Here is a 16,461-nt window from a genome sequence, read left to right on the forward strand (position 1 = left end):
AAAATCCTTACTGTAGTTTATCATCTGCGGGTCGTGGTTTCTAGAATCATAGCATAATACTTTCAACTTTTTCCTTATCATCACCATATTTATTTTTGTAATAAACATTATTAGTTATAAGGGTAATTTTGTCATTTTGAATGAATGTTAGCAAATCTTTTTATGATTAATCTTATCATGCATCAAAGAATGTAAGAATAAGGCCATTAAATACATCATGCATCAAACAATCAGACTTACATCATGCCCAAAGCAAATGATGCAACCATTGACATTATGTTTTGAATAGAATTAATTACTAAAAGCACAATTCCAAAGGGGTAAAGTAAACAACACACTCAATTTCTCATGGTGTTAATAGTAACTATTACTCCATTCCCATAAAAAGATATATCATGACCTCTGAGGTCAAATTTATACCGCCTCAAACTCAATTAGTAGCTTTTTACCAATTTAATCAAATTGTTCTAAGGAACATTGTGGATTTTATTGCATTTTTTATCAGGTTGTATTTTGATTGAGTTTTTTCAAGAACTGAAGCTTGATAGAAAGGAACTGGAGTGTGAATATTATCAAATGGTATATTTGGATTCAGTTTAAATTTAACAATTTTCTTAACCAACAATAAGGCATAAGCGAAAGTATAAAATTAGGACAACTTCAAAACAAACTATTGTCCAACTCCAGATGCTATAACTTATATGGAATTTTAATTCTTTTACATTTTACACAATCAAAACCGACTATATTTGAGAAATTATAACTTTGGTTGTTTCGCATATTTATTTATTTTTCATTTTTGATTACATACAAGACAAAATCAAGTACTCACTATGAAATTAAACCAGAAAATATAAATGGACATGATATATGATTATAAAAACTTAAATATGAATTGCTCATAAACGAATTAATCAAATCATATTCAGCACACGCACACACGCACACAGACATAGAAAACACATACATCCACAGAAAACATAGTTTACATCTCACAAAAAAGGGTATAATATTTTAAAGAAGATATGCAAAGAAAGTTTAAAAAAAAATAATAATAAAAAACCTTACCGATTGTAGCTCAGTGTTAGGGTTACCCTGGTTCTAATAGCAATATCAATCGATGGGGGTACAAAGGATGAAAAGACAAAGAAGAACAATTAAACAAAGAAGATCAGTAAAAAAATAGAATATGAGAAATCAAAGTACAAAGACTCAAAAGACTCACAAAAAAGGGTATAATAATCCGACCTACTCTTCAAGAAATCAATGTACAAAAGTTCAAAATACTCATTTGTAGATAAAGATGGAAAATAAAAAACAATGGCTTATGAGAAATCAGAAAAATGAAGAACCAAACCTAGGAACCAACATCAAACAAAAATCCTACTTTCTTTACTCCAAAAAAATCAGCATACCTACACATACTCAAAACCCTAGAATGAATTTCACAAAAAAAAATTGTTATTTCATAAAAAAGGACGAAAGACCAAAATAGAGATTGAGGCAAAGGAACCTGGAAAAAAGATGGTGGTAAACCGAATAGCGCATATTAGAATCAACAAAAAAAACGAAGATATAAACATAAATGATGCAGTTGATAAATGATTTCTGTTATATTATCCCAAAAATCAAAGAGAAGTCATCAATGAATCTTAACATTGTTGATGAGACCTGATATGAGAGACGAAGTGGATGGAGATGATTACCTTCGTTGCAGATTAATTTGTGATCAATTATCAATGCGTTCGAAGAATATATGAAATCCATAGAAGGCATCGTGTATCCTATTCAAATTTGGAGATTGCTTCCGTTTTTTTTTTTTTTGCGATTAAGCTTTTGATTTGTTTATGATTGCTAATTATACGGGTTTCTATGATAGACGGGCATAGTATACTGTAGAAGAGTATATATGGAATTTCACTTAGACGATTTGAGCGAGACAATTCGATTTAAGGGGGTTGGAGAATGTCATGTGGCAAAAATATACTTATTTATTAGATTAGAGGATATATTGTTCAAATTAAATTTATTGTTTAAAATATATGTTAAACTATACGATAACATGTTGCTATAATAGCATGGATTAAAATGTTAGACATGAAGTGTAAATATTCCATAATTTCCCTAGAAGTGTAAATATCCCATAATTTCCCAAGAGTCCCTTCCACTCTCTAAGCTAACATATCAATTCTATTTATATTTTGTTTTTTTTTTTAATATTATAATCAGTCCACGATCCTAACGTTCTCTTCCACTCCATAGATTACATATCTGTCAGCACCAACATAAAACCATATAACGCCTTGATAAATAAAAACAAAAAATTTATATAAGCATAATATAGAATATAGATTACTTTTCATGTTTTTAAAAGTACGAATATATAAAACTTCCAAATTCCATATCAATTACATAACCATATTCCACTTCTTTATTTCTCTTCAAGTTTCATACAAATATAAAACATCGGGTTTTTTTCTACCAACGCATAACTTTTTAGTATGCTATTGGGTGTGAGGCTGTGGGCAACATGTTATTACATGTTATCACATCCAAAATGTCCACATCATCAGCCTATTCATACTTTTGGTGTTATAACACCCAATGTGAAAATGAAACACCAAATAACATGTAATAACATCTATCATTTTCTATTTATTTTTTTATTTATTTTTTGATGTTTTTAATTTAAAATTTTCTATTTTGTTTTATTTTTTTAATTTTTGTCATAATAATTTTTAAAAAACATATAAATTAAATAAAACATAACTAAAATAAATACTTAAATAAAAACGACATTACAACGAAAAAAAATAAAAACGACATTACACCGAAAAAAAAAACATTGACCGAATAAAAAACATTACAACGAAAAAAAACACTAATCTTCGTCTAAAATATTTCCTCTCGATCTTCGCCTTCATTTTTCGGAGCACTGCCAACCGTCTCGGTGGCATATTCTCTTCTCTAGTTTAGAGAATTGTCAAATCCTTCGCAATGCGATCTTTTTCAGCTTCATGACGAAGGAACTCCAAATGCTCCCGTTGCAACTCATATCTTTTACGCGCGATTTCGTTGTGATCGTCAAATATTTGTTTCATTTCGGCTTGCTCTCGACGTCTACTTTCGCCTTCCCATGTGTGTCGTTGAACACGTCTCGCTTTGTCGCGGCCTATCGGTCGTCGAGGCGGGGAGATCTCTTCAAGGTCGTTCAAGTCGTCCGGTATCTCATCCGTGTCCGCATTGAGGTCGATGTTCGTGCATGCGTCAGAAACGTCGACCGAACCCTAGCCGCTAGACCTCTTCGATTGTTGTTCTGTAAATGTGTCCGTTTTATTCCACTTTGGTCCTTTCTTGACAATCTCTCAAATCTTTTCGTGCTAAAAAACGTGATCGGTCTCGACATGATATTGGTCCCTCTCCGCTCTATAAACGTCAAAATCGATCGCACCACTTTGCTTGTGCGATGAAAGTTTGTTGTAGATGGAATTGCACTTGGTGCACTTCTTGCTTATTTGAGTCCATTTGCTACTCAACATGTCGTGATTGTGATACTTTTCATCCTTCTTCAAAATGGTCCGAAATTTCCCGATCACGGCTTCCCAAAAAACAACTTTTCTCATATCGTTTCCTTGCGTTGGATTTTTTGATGTCCCGCACCAAGCCACCGCCAACGCATATTCCTCCTCCGCAGTCCACCATGTCGGAGGTTCGTCTTTCGATTGCTCCACCGCAACCGCTTTCCCTTTCCTTCGTGCTCTCCCTTTCTGGGCTGTTTTTTTTTCGGCTCCCCCTGCTTGCGTCTCGGGTACCATTTCTTGGGTGGGTGGTGGTTGTGTGGTATTTTGTTGCATTGTAGCGAATGGGTTGAAAATGTTTTGTGGAAAGGTTATAGGGAATTGTGGTGGGGGTGAGGCGGGATTGAAAAAGTTGTCTTGAGTGTTAAGGATGTTCGCGTACAATTCGTATTGTGCAAATCCGAGAGGCGGAAGTGTATTTGTGTTTGGAGGAGTGTTGGGGTTTCGATCCATATGATTTTTTTGTGTAAAAAAATAAAATGAGGGTATGTAAAATTTAAAGTGAGAAAAGGTGAGTGATAATTGAAGTGAATATATATATATATATATATATATATATATATATATATATATATATATATATATATATATATATATATAGTGAAAATTGAAAAAAAAAATTAACCATTTTGACCGTTCAATAACAGTCCATTTTATGACCGTTGCAAAAAAAAAAAAAAAAAAAAAAAAAGCGATGACAATTCATCCGTTTCTTCCTGTTACCACGAAAACATTGGTTACCGTTACGCCAAATAACGGCTAGGGGGCGGTCTTTCGCGCGTTATACCGGTGTTATGGGACGTCCACGTCGGATTAAGGCTTGCTCCCGTTGCCCGCTCCGTGCAATCTTAGTACTTCAATACTTTGGCTTGAGATCTACTTTTCTTCATAATTGATTTAATAGTTGTTTAGTTTATAACAACAATTTTGCATTGGAATTCATATATTTTATTAAATAAGATTTTTATATTCTTTTAAACGTATAACATCTTTTGATTTTATATATTCGCACTTTTTAAAAACCCAATAGGTGTTAAACTCAAGTGATGCAACTTAAAAGCATCAAGTTAAATGGTTCCACAAGTTAACCACATTTTCTAAAGCAAATTCAGTCCCTATATGAAAATTAAAACAAGCATCATAGCTTATGATGGAAATGTTAAATACACCTTACTATGACTAAATTAACATGATTACCCATTCTTTATCCTAAATACCATACCCAATCAAAAGCACCTCATTTGCAAGCGTTGAGGAGGATCTTGAATCTTGATATGTGCCAAAGAAACCTTAGGATAGGGTATATTCTGCACGAACAAAACAACAAAAAAGTTGAATCACATATTGAGGTTCAAATTAGAAATATTCAAGAAAACTTAACTGCTATGTCAAATTAGAAATATTCACATGTGGGTTGGTTAGAAGACTCCAAAAAAGCTGCATTAAAAGAAAAAAGAACCTGTAAATCATTTAGACCACAAGAAACTTGAAAACATTGGTATATGGTTTAGTGAAATCAGTGGCTAATATGTACAATAAGAAGGTACCTTTTTCATATGCTACAATGAAATTCACCTCATCTTTTAATAAACTATGTAAATTAAGAAGCAGAAGCTAAATATGGAGTCTGGAGGTTTTGACAAAGCTTATTATCGCTTCCATGAACATAATAGTATCTGCAAGCTTAATACTACCATTAAACATAATAGTATCAGCAACAACAACGAAGAACCATAGATTAAAATAAATAAAATGAAGAATGGTAGTATGATATACCACAATAATGTTTTTGGCGTCAAGGAAGCACCAATAAGCGCAGATTATTTAGAACATCTCCAAATGTAGCTCTGCCACATTAAAGTTTAAGGTCAAACTATTTTTTGGAATTTTCATGGAATTTCAAAATAAGATCATTCTTAGCTCCATTTAACAGAGTTATCTTGGCAAAAATCCAAGAAACAAAAAATGCAACTTAGTAGTTAAATCCTTTAAAATAATAAGCTTTATAATTAAATGATAAATGTGCAGTAAAATAAGCATTGATTACATAATCAATCACACATCTAAAACCCATTTTTATTCATAATAAACATTTTCAAATAACCTTTTTTATATATATAAAAAAAATACCTTATGCACTTGACGATAAAAAAAAAAATAAACAATAACAAAAACTTAAAAAATAATGAGAATTACTACCATGTTCTTCCCGGTTTTTGCAGTGTTCTCTGAATCTCTTCATGTTTTTTTTTTTTTTTGCTCTGTACACCTTTGCTACACACCTTAAAATGGTCCATCCAAGAGAAGCGAGTTTCTTGATAAACTCGAAGCCAAACACCCTATAAAAAAACAAACTTTTCAAGAGAGATCAAACATAAACAATCAAGGGATTTGTTTTCGTAGTAGGATTATCCTTGTCACTGCACTCCCCATCTATTTTAACCCTAATTCAGTTACCACATATACAACGCTGCTTCATAAGAAAACCGAATATATGATTGTATTTCCTTTTTCGGATTAAATAATCAATAAATATTATTGAACTTCGAAATTTTTGAAACCTAAAATTAATTTAATTGACAATTTTTTTCGAATTCGTCAGGAGGTGTTGAGGGAAGAAAAGTGGTGTCCCCTCTTGTTCATTTAATTCGAGATTCACAAAACAGTACAATAACTAATAAGTTAAAATTTTAACAAAGTTAGAAGATGGAGTTGTAGGAGAAACGTACCAGATTGTAGCAGGAACACAACCGAATGGTTGCGGTTCTATAAATGGGGATGATGGCTTCATTTATATGGGTATGTGGGAAGGAGCATCGTAGGGATGGGACTTGGGACAAATGGGAGATAGGTGTGGGGTTAATCGCTATCAATATAGATGGGAGATGGTGGGTGCTAGTAGGAGGTGTGGGTTGTAGTCGAGGATGTCAAGGAGATGTATAATGCAGATATCAACAAAATCCCAAGAATCGGTGAATGAGAAGAAGGAAGTGGAAACGTGCTGGATGTTGAAGATGAATCGGTGGAGTACAAATCCACCCAAAATTCTTAATTACTTATCAAAAAATAACAAAAAAAAAAAACCATTTAGCCAAAAATAGCGCACAAAAGAATAAGGTTGGCTACTTTTTTTCCGCAGTTAGACTTCTTTTCCCCTAAGACTACTCTTTTCCCCTAATGGGCTATTGTTTCACGGGCCCGTTTACTTTTTCGTGGTCCATTAGCCCAAAGTATATAATGTAAAAATTTTCAGATTATGTCATTTTTCCTTTTTTTTGTTGGTTTTGCTACCTTTTTCTCTCAATAGAGCACCCGAAGAACAATTAGGTTTGTCTACTTTTCATTAAAATTTTACCGTGTTTGTGATTAAGAATGTATTTTGTATATGGGGTTAAGTTTTTTTTGAAAAAAATCGAAAACAAAATATAAAACCGTAGGTTTCATACGAAACCTATGGTGTACAAGTGCCCAATGCACAGATTGTGCAGTGTCGACTTGTACACCTACGGTTTCGTATGAACCGTATGCATTTTTTTTTTGACAAAACAGTAGATTAAACTCCAAAACCGTAGCTTTTTTGACAAAACAGTAGATTAAACCCCAAACAGTAGACTTAAAAAAAAAAAAACGAATTTTTTTCCTCAAAACCGTAGGCTACGGTTTGGGAAACCGTAGCTAAACCGTAGGTTTTAAAAAACCTACGGTTTTGTTTCTTAGAAATGAAAAAAAAATTATACAATTGGCGAAACAGTAGACGAATATAGAAACCTACGGTTTCGTGGGCTATATTTGGACATTTACTAATTTTTGGCTAAAAATTGTTAATCACTTCCTTAATTTTGCTAGATTAGTAATTACCCCCAAATCAAAAGTGGGTGACGAATATAAATGTAATTTATGCCGTAATCGTTGATTTTATGGTCGCAGTTAAAATGGGTGACGGATTTTGAAGCCGAGAAAAGTAATTTCAGAAATTAAAGATAAGCTTATTTAAATTATTTAAAAAGCTAAAGGGTATATTGTAATTTAACTTTTATATTAAAAATTAGAATAAAATTTCACGTGGAAGTAAAAGAGTTACATTAAAATAACTATGTTATAACCCTTGGACATTACGGATGAAAATTTTAAAAATAATTTTAATTAAATTATAACTTAATTGTTGAGAATTGATAATAAAAACTTTACTAATTTATATATATATATATATATGTTTTGTCAGTGATATCATAATTAAATAATTATTGGTTGAAATTACAAAATGATTGGTTTGAATATCCTATTGGCATTTTGTATATGTGGATATGTTAGAAAATCATAATTATGTAGAATGCAATATAAATTTAAGTAACACAGAAACTAAAATCTATATAAATAATAAAATTGTACAAAGGTTTATAAATTTCTAAAAACTTCTTTATACACAATATTAGATGTTTTATTTGATGGTTTGTCATCCTTATCTAAAATCAACAATTTTAAATGTCATTATATATAAACTTCAGTTGAGAAATTGAATAATAATCAAATACCAAATAAATAATAGTTCTAAATCATGATTCCTAATAAATATTAAAAATGTTTTATCAATATTTAAAACGATGTTTAGGTATTAGTTAATTAAAAATGTTAGTATTGTATGATGATATATAAATAAAATTGACTTATTAAATTGTTGACTATAATATATAAAATGACATTTAAACAAATTTAACTAATTTTAAATTGCATTTTAATAAAAAGGACATATAAGTTTAAAGTTATTGATGATTATTTAATTTATATTTCTTTTAATACTAATTACGGATATATAGCAATCAAAATTATGTAAATATTTTTAATATAAAAAATGAGAAAAAAAACATTACCGAGTTGATTCTTTTAAGTGTCATTATGTATATATTGTTTTTATTTAAAAAAATATATTTTTTTACCAAAATTCCCACCGAACCTCACTAACTCCCTTCCCCCTTTGGCTGTAATAGAAACAAAAACCTAAAATTATCCGTAAATAGATATGTCGGCCACCACCTAGAACATGTCCTAAGTATCGATTTGTGAAAGGGTGTAGAAGTTTGCCCATTTCAATCGCCGAAGGCAGATACGAATATACAACCATAGAAGAAATATGAACTGAAGAGAAATTACATTGATTGATATCAGATGTCAAAATCAAACAATGAAGAAACGTAAAATTGGGGTTGACGACGGGAAAATTAAAGGTAAGAAATGATAAACTCTTTATTAATCTTGGTTTTTTTAACATAACATACATTATTTGGAATATAATTTTACCTGATTATGTTTTGCAGAAATGTTGTTTTTGAAGATGTTAGTGAAAACTGAAGATGTTGAAATGAATAACTCGAGGTGCATGCTTTAAGAATAGAGACGCAATCAGGTACCTTTCAAATTGCTTGAAATTTTGAATTTCCGATTCTGTAAGTATTTTTTTTTTTGAAATTTTGAAATTCGAATTTGCTGAATTTGAGGCTTAATTTTGTGGAAACTATTAATTTGATTAATTAATATGAGTAAATAACTTATTTTATTTGATAAACCTTCCAAATTAGAATGACGTGCTAATTGTACAGATCAAAAAAATTGGTTGAAACAGAAACATCATTCGATTAAAAGCTTCACTTTTAGTAGAAACCTAAAACAAAATAAAAAAAATCAAAAGTGTATCCTTAATCAACTATCTAATTCATTGAAACACATATCAACAAACATAACTCCAAGTTTTTAGTTTAGAACAAAATTATCACAACCTAATGCTTTTCTAGTATAGAAACAACCCAATAAAAAGATACAGAGAAGCTGTATCAGACCAAGAAGACAGTAAAGATGAATTGGCAACATAGAAATGACTTAGAGATAAAAAGTGATGATAAATGGTATAAAGATAAAAGGGATTACATGCTTTTTCATGTCACTTAACCAACTAAGACATGTCTTTTAAGCAGTAGATTGCATCTTTGTCACAACCTGAAAATTTTCATGTAGACACGAACAAATGTTGATAAAGTGTATAAAGGTAAAATTTTGTTTTAAACCAAAGTACGATGTCATTTATGTTTTATATTGCAGCTGAAAGTGACATTGAATTGAAATACTAATTCAACGTTTACGAATGGTCTTCCGTGTTGTTGCTAGTGCCGAACATGAACCCCATGACACTAAAGAAATTAAAACAAAACTATTTTGGTAACAAACATGAATTGACCAAATTGTCCTTGTTGACTTAATTGTATGAATTGCACCAATTCATCCACTATTAGAGTAAAAAAACGAAAAATATAAGTAAAAATTAGGTTATAAAACTACTAAAAAATAAAAGTATGATGTTATAGTATGCTAATAAGACAATAACTATTTTACATCGACCTTTTTGCCCTTTGATTAATAACAAAACGAAAAGTATAGTATGTTGTTGTATTTAAAAGGGCATATATTCTAATAAAAGATTTTGACACTGGTATAGAAGTTTTACATATATGAGATTAGAAAAAATAAACATATGAATGGATTGAACTTTGCAACGTACTTTTATGTCACAATTGTAGAGACTGTTACATTGATATAACTGGAAACTATAATAGCATTGTACTTATTTATCTTTGACAATTTTAGCAACATATTAAAGTGAAGTGACCATTTATAATAAACGAATATGAAGTGTGTTCAATATTAGGACTAAGCTTTCTTTCAAACTTTTTACTTGTACCTAAAACAATCAACCAATAGTTTAATAAAATAAACAATTCAACTGATTAAAGGGATTTGTTGCTTATCCGATTATCCCTTTAGAGTGTTGATGGCAATTTTGACACATTTACCCCTGACCAACATAACAAAGTAAAGAGAACGCAAAGCAGACACCCAAGAAGAATCAAAGTACAATGGTTAAAAAGGAAAAAAGTTAAAATTAAAAGATAATTAACTAAAATTGGATATTATATATGATTTGGGTTTTCTATTGTGGGTTCTAATTTTTATTTTCTTTTTATGTAATGTTAATTTCCTGGACAACAAAACATCTACCCGATACAGATACATATAAGCATAAAAAATTCCATTTAAATGTAAAAGGCTCTAACAGAATGAAATGTCGATATATATTTGTAATTGGCCAGAGACCAGTTTGTTTAAGGATGCCCTGCAAGATAATGAAGCACTGTAACAGATGGTACATAAGAAGTGTAACAAAATCACAAGTAGATAGGATAATAAAGAAAACCAAAATAAGGAAAAATAATAAAACCATGGACATAGTTGTTTCGAGAACGATTTACCAGAATCGCAGAGAAGAAGAAGAAGTAGAAAGGACTCAAACTTCGAAATATAATTTTAGGTGTTCGGTTTATATAAATCAAATCAATAGGCAAATATAATATTTTAAACATTATTTCATTCCTATTATGATGTAGGTATAATTGGTAAAAGATAAAGCATTCAAAAACATTGCTGAAAATACGGGATATGATGATATATGATATTAAAAATGTATTTAAAAGCACAGGGAGAATATGGTAAACGAATGGCTAATTAGTAGGAGATGATCATGATGCTGATATCGTTTATTCTAATTCTAAGATGGAGCGGGCGGGAAAACAACTCATAAGATAGATGAAAAAGTGACATGTGGATTGAAGGAGGTGTAGAAGGGAGATACGTGGCGGCCTAAAGAGTCTTTTATTAAGAATAGAGATAAAAGAGTCTTTTATTAAAATAAATATGGATTATGGATTATTTGAGTCGGTGTGAGTTATTTTTTAGAGTAAGGTTACCAAGCATTTATTTATTTTTTTTTCTATTAATTTTATTCTATATTACATGTTTATTATATTTAGTCTCTAAGCATTTATTATTTACTTATATTAATTATTTTTTCATCTTATCTTCAATTACAAATATTAAATTCGTAACTATATTTTTATCATTTTCTATTCATATATTTATAACCGGTTAAAAAGATTTTGTATTTTAAAAAATATATGTTTAAAATGGTTATGTTATTAAGCATTGACATAATAAATTTACATTAACTTTATATACAAAATCTCATTAAAATGGTTATGTTGTCGATCATTGACATAATAAATTTATATTAATTTTATATATAAAATCTCAACTATTTTCAATAATATTATTCAATGGCCTTTGCCATGGATGGAATTCAAAATCATCAATTTTAGTGATAAAAGTAAAACTAGATATTTAGAAGTTTTATGATCTTTAGGACTCTTTGCACAATACTATAAATAAAATCTTTCAAGTCACTTTAATAGTCATGCCATTATCTCTTACTCTCCAACTATAATCAATTTTTATGCAATGTAATTCCTTCTTCGCATCGACGATTCTTTTACAAGTTTTTATGCCTTGTGGTTTTTTCCACAAAAGGTTTCCATCCATATTCTTTGTATTTTGGTTTATGATTCCGTCTTTCTAGTGATCATCAAGATATAATTGTATAACTATTTAACATTCTTTATAATCTAATACATAAAACACATCAAGATTATGAAATAAAAACATTTGATGGTCTCAAATCATATCAAAATATGAGTTAAAGTTTTATGTGATGGTAATGGATGTGACTTGTGTGGTTTTGTTTTGCATATGGTAATGGGTCATTGGTACTTTAGAAACCAACATGATTTTCATCTAAGTGGGTTGACGATGACAATTTTATTCTTGAATTTCAACAAACAATATTCATCGGTTTTAACAGGGAAAAAAGAAAAATAATAAACAGATACAAGTTAGATGTCTTAATAAATTAAGTCGCTATTTTCCGCTTCACCGATTGAGTCATTAACCACGTAAAAAATGTTGATATTAGATGCTTAACCCGTTATTATGTTTGACAAGTCTAAAAAAAGATTCATTTGTAAATCTTTTTATTCAGTGTAACTTATATTTATAATCATAATCATTATTATGAACATATAAATAAGATTTATTGGTGATTCCATGTTGTTATATTGATTGATCTACTTACGGGGGCGATGTCTAGGCTAGATTTAGTAAGGTGTTTAAAGTGAGATTTACAAACAGTATACTCTATATATCAAACGAACCCTACCCCCGATATAATCTAACCCGGTTGCTCCTTATCAACTATAGATCAGTAGACATCAGGATTATTGAAGAATCTAGACTATCATTAGTCACAAGGAACATAGACTGATACTTAGTGATAATTATACTCGGTCACATCAAAGGAAAAACTAAGTGCTAAGGCGAAGTTCTGCCCAAATTCTGAAGCATCCACTTTTAACAAGTGAGTGCATAGTTACTTTCATCTTACACATAGATATGAAGTATTTTGACTGCTTAAATGCTATGTGTGCATATTATTTGTATTTAAAATACTTGTGCTCAGTATGGCTTACTTGATTAAATTATATTATGATAAAGTATTAGAAACTGTGATGTAACACCGAATATCATGTATTATTATTTTAGCTCTTAACTTTATCTAAAGTTGCACAATTGGTCCCTTGTGGAAAAAGTTTCGCATTTTGGTCGTATGTTGGGCGTACTTGAGGGTACGCGCATCGTACTCGTGTAATGCGGGATCGCGGATGTTCTGCTAGTACACTGGGCGTACGTGTGGTACGTCGGGTGTAATAGCCTAGTCAGTAAACCCTAATTTTAAGGGTTGGACCTGATTTAAGCAACCTTATACCTCCCTTGGACTATCCTTATCAGCCACCATACCCTCCTCAAACCCTAATCTCGAGTCTAAGCTTGTTAGTGAGAGTTTAGGAGCTTATTAAGTGATTTTGGTGCATGTTGTTGAAGAATGAGGCTAGAGAAGAAGGAGTTGTTGCTTGCAAACTTAAAGATCCAGAAACCACTCCTCATTGTGCATCTTTTTCAAGAATAAAGTTTATACCTTGATGAGTTTTCTATTTGATCTCCATGGATGAGTTTTATGAGCTCTTTGTCCCCAAGTTTGGATATTTATGAGTTTGGAGCACTCTAGAGAATATTAGCTATCCTTTCATGCATTTAGGACTTGTAGATTCATAAAAAATGGTTGCTTGATCATTTCCTGTGGACATGAGTAAAGTGACTTAGAGTGTGATGGAAGTTAGAGTTTGTTGCATTGGGTCCTTTCTAGCCATGCATAGTTTAAAGTCGATGACTTTATGGATTAAGACACCCTAGGATGGTCGTATATGAAGTTGGGTTAGATGTCTTAACGGATTTAGACTCAAAAGTTGGTGAAGTTGAATCAGACGGAGTACGTCGGGCGTACTCCTAGCTACGCCTCGCGTAGCCGGTTCCGTCCCTGATTGGTCGATGTTCGAGTAGTACGCCCCGCATAAGAAAGAGTACACCCAGCGTACGCGCTGGGCAGTTGATATTCGTTGACTTTTGACTTTTGGTCAAGATTTTGGGTTTTGGGCCATGGGAGGGGCAAAATGGTCTTTCTACCCTTAAAGGACTTAGTTGTGGGATTTGGACTCGCGATTTGAGTTATGAACCTTAATTATTAATTAGGGTTAATTATTTAGTTAATTAGGCGGAGTCTAGTTCCGGCAGTTCGGGTGTGAGATTTACTTTTCGTCAGTATCAGGTGAGTCTCGTCACTTATTCTTACCTGTATGGTAGAATAGTTGTATTTGTAATGACTAGCTGTGTCTACTGTTATTTTTGTATTATGCTGTTATCTGTGACTGAGACTGCGGATAGTCTCCAGGGTTGCTAATAACCCATAGGACGTGTTGGTGCCTACTGGGAATGTTGATAGTCCCCATGGTTGCTAACCCATAGTTGTTTATTTATGTTGTGTTGTATGTTGTATCTTGGGGAAATCACTAAGCTTCATGCTTACAATTCTTGATTTATGTGTTTCAGGTACTTCTGAGGACAGTGGTAAGGAGAATGTCTGATTGTACACACTCGATGGGAGATTTGTTACTGGGACAATTTGAGATACTCTGATATTTTTTGATGATGTTTTATTTTAGACACTTATGTTTTTGGATGAATTGGTTTGTGAGACTTTATTTTGGGAAATTAAAAATGAAAAACTTTGGTTTAAAATTTGAGGTGTTACAATTTGGTATCAGAGCCCTGGTTTGAGGGATTTGGATGAACCTTAGTGTGATTCAAAACTCTAAGGATATGAAAATTCTTATAAAAACTTAAGGAAGAAATGTGTACCACCCGAAATCTTAAGGATAAATTGTTGAGATATAAGCCTTTTTCGAGTTGAACTCGGCGAGTTGGAGGAACCAACTCGGCGTGTTTAGGATGGAAGATTCGCTGGATTAAATGAGCCCACACGACAAGTTGAGGTGCCTCAACTCGGCGAGTTGGTGGCTGGGAAGGAAACCCTAATTTTTAAGGTGTTGCACCCTATTTAAAGGCCTTAAGCTCCTTTGGTTGGCCTCCTTATCAGCCTCCATTGTTTTCAAAACCCTAAATCGAGTTGTAGCCTCCAATGTCAAACATTTGAGCCTTGGAAGAAGTTTGGTGGTCATTTTGTGCATTATGAAGGAGTTAGAAGATCTTGAAGTTCTAAGCTTGGAGAAGGAAGTCTTGGATCCAGAATCTCTACCCATTTTTCAAGGAGTTTGAGGTATCAAGTTCTTATCTTGATGGCTAGATGCTTAGATCTCTCTTTTGGGTTAATTTGTTATGCTTTAGCCTTGGGTTGGATGAATGTTTGGATTAGGACGTCCCAAAACATTATTCTTTCAGATATGGGGTTGTCATGGGCTCTTTTGGCATAAAGGTGCCAACTTTATGGATTTAAGTACTTCTTGTGTGCATTAAGTCCCTTATTAAGCCCTTCTTGAGCTTTTGAGTTTCTCCTAGGCATGCATGAATGTAAAGTTGGCAACTTTACGTGGTTTTCCAGCTGTAGGGTGCCAGATCTGCAATTTGGGGCTTTGTCTTTGGAGATTAAGTGCTTAATGGTTAAGCCCTAACTCTTTTAAGTCCAGGGTTTGGTTTTGAACCTATTTCGGTGGTTCCTAACTTTACCCTTCTGGATCTGATTTTGGTCGAGATCTGAGCTTTGGAGCTCTTGGATTCGATGAAGGCAGCTTAATGTATTAAGCTGTTGAGTCTCGGGCGAACTCGGCGAGTTGGTTAGTTAACTAGGCGAGTTGTTTTGGTTTTCCCTATTTCTGAGTTGATGTAGAACTCGACGAGTTGATTAGACAACTCGGTGAGTTGGGTCAATATGGATTATGGATCTTGTCTTTTGGCCTATGTCTTTGACCAAGTTTGTCCCAAGGGGTGCTTGTGGTAATCTGAATTGTATCTAAGGAAAATATGGGCTTAGGATAAGGCCCATATGGGATTGGGCCCAATTTGGAAAATTGGGCCATTAGTAGGCCTTTGTGGATCCTTTGGTTTTAGGCTTGAGAGTTTGAGTTATTAATGGGCCATCAGAATACAAAGTGTTGGACTAGAGAGAATGGTTGGGCCTTAAGGCGAGGCCATGTAAGGGGTTTGGACCCAATTTGGAAAATTGGGCCAATGGTTGATTTGTGGGCCTTTGGACCTTTCAGATTGTAGTTAGGTCATAAATTTAGATAAGGTTAGGTTAGGGGTAAAATGGTCCTTTACCCCAGGCATGGAGTTGTGGTTACGGATTGGAACTCAATTGTTAATTGGGTGTTGTTTTGTTATTAATATTTCGGGGATCAGTCAGCCTGCAGCCAGGAGTATTTTGTAAGATTCAGCAGTGCGAGGTGAGTCTTCTCACTATATCCATGGGTCGAAGGCACCAATACCGACCCATTATGTGTTATGTGGTATGCTAGTTGTTTATGTGATATGTGGTATGCTAGTTGTCTCTGTGATACTTGCATGGAAGACCCCGGGGGGAGCCCGTGGCAATTGGATATCA

General features: G+C 32.5%; 2 long non-coding RNA genes across 3 annotated transcripts; one reads left to right on the plus strand and one right to left on the minus strand.

Moving 5' to 3' along the window:
• Window positions 1-4,611: 4,611 nt before the first annotated feature.
• On the minus strand, window positions 4,612-6,605 carry LOC145133289 (uncharacterized). 2 transcript variants are annotated; one of them, XR_013718523.1, is made up of 6 exons: window positions 6,308-6,605; window positions 5,778-5,917; window positions 5,355-5,425; window positions 5,126-5,268; window positions 4,960-5,015; window positions 4,612-4,885 (listed from the first exon to the last, which is right to left on the minus strand). It is a non-coding gene; the product is annotated as an uncharacterized LOC145133289 (long non-coding RNA). The 2 variants fall into 2 exon arrangements; XR_013718522.1 differs by having other exon boundaries at window positions 4,612-5,015.
• Window positions 6,606-8,564: 1,959 nt separating this feature from the next.
• LOC145129263 (uncharacterized) lies at window positions 8,565-14,642 on the plus strand. Its single transcript, XR_013717416.1, has 3 exons — window positions 8,565-8,800; window positions 8,891-8,979; window positions 14,454-14,642. It is a non-coding gene; the product is annotated as an uncharacterized LOC145129263 (long non-coding RNA).
• Window positions 14,643-16,461: the final 1,819 nt, after the last annotated feature.

The sequence above is a fragment of the Lactuca virosa genome, chromosome 8 (genome assembly GCF_052849685.1).
Source record: "Lactuca virosa cultivar CGN04683 chromosome 8, Lactuca_virosa_CGN04683_v6, whole genome shotgun sequence".
NCBI lineage: Eukaryota > Viridiplantae > Streptophyta > Magnoliopsida > Asterales > Asteraceae > Lactuca > Lactuca virosa.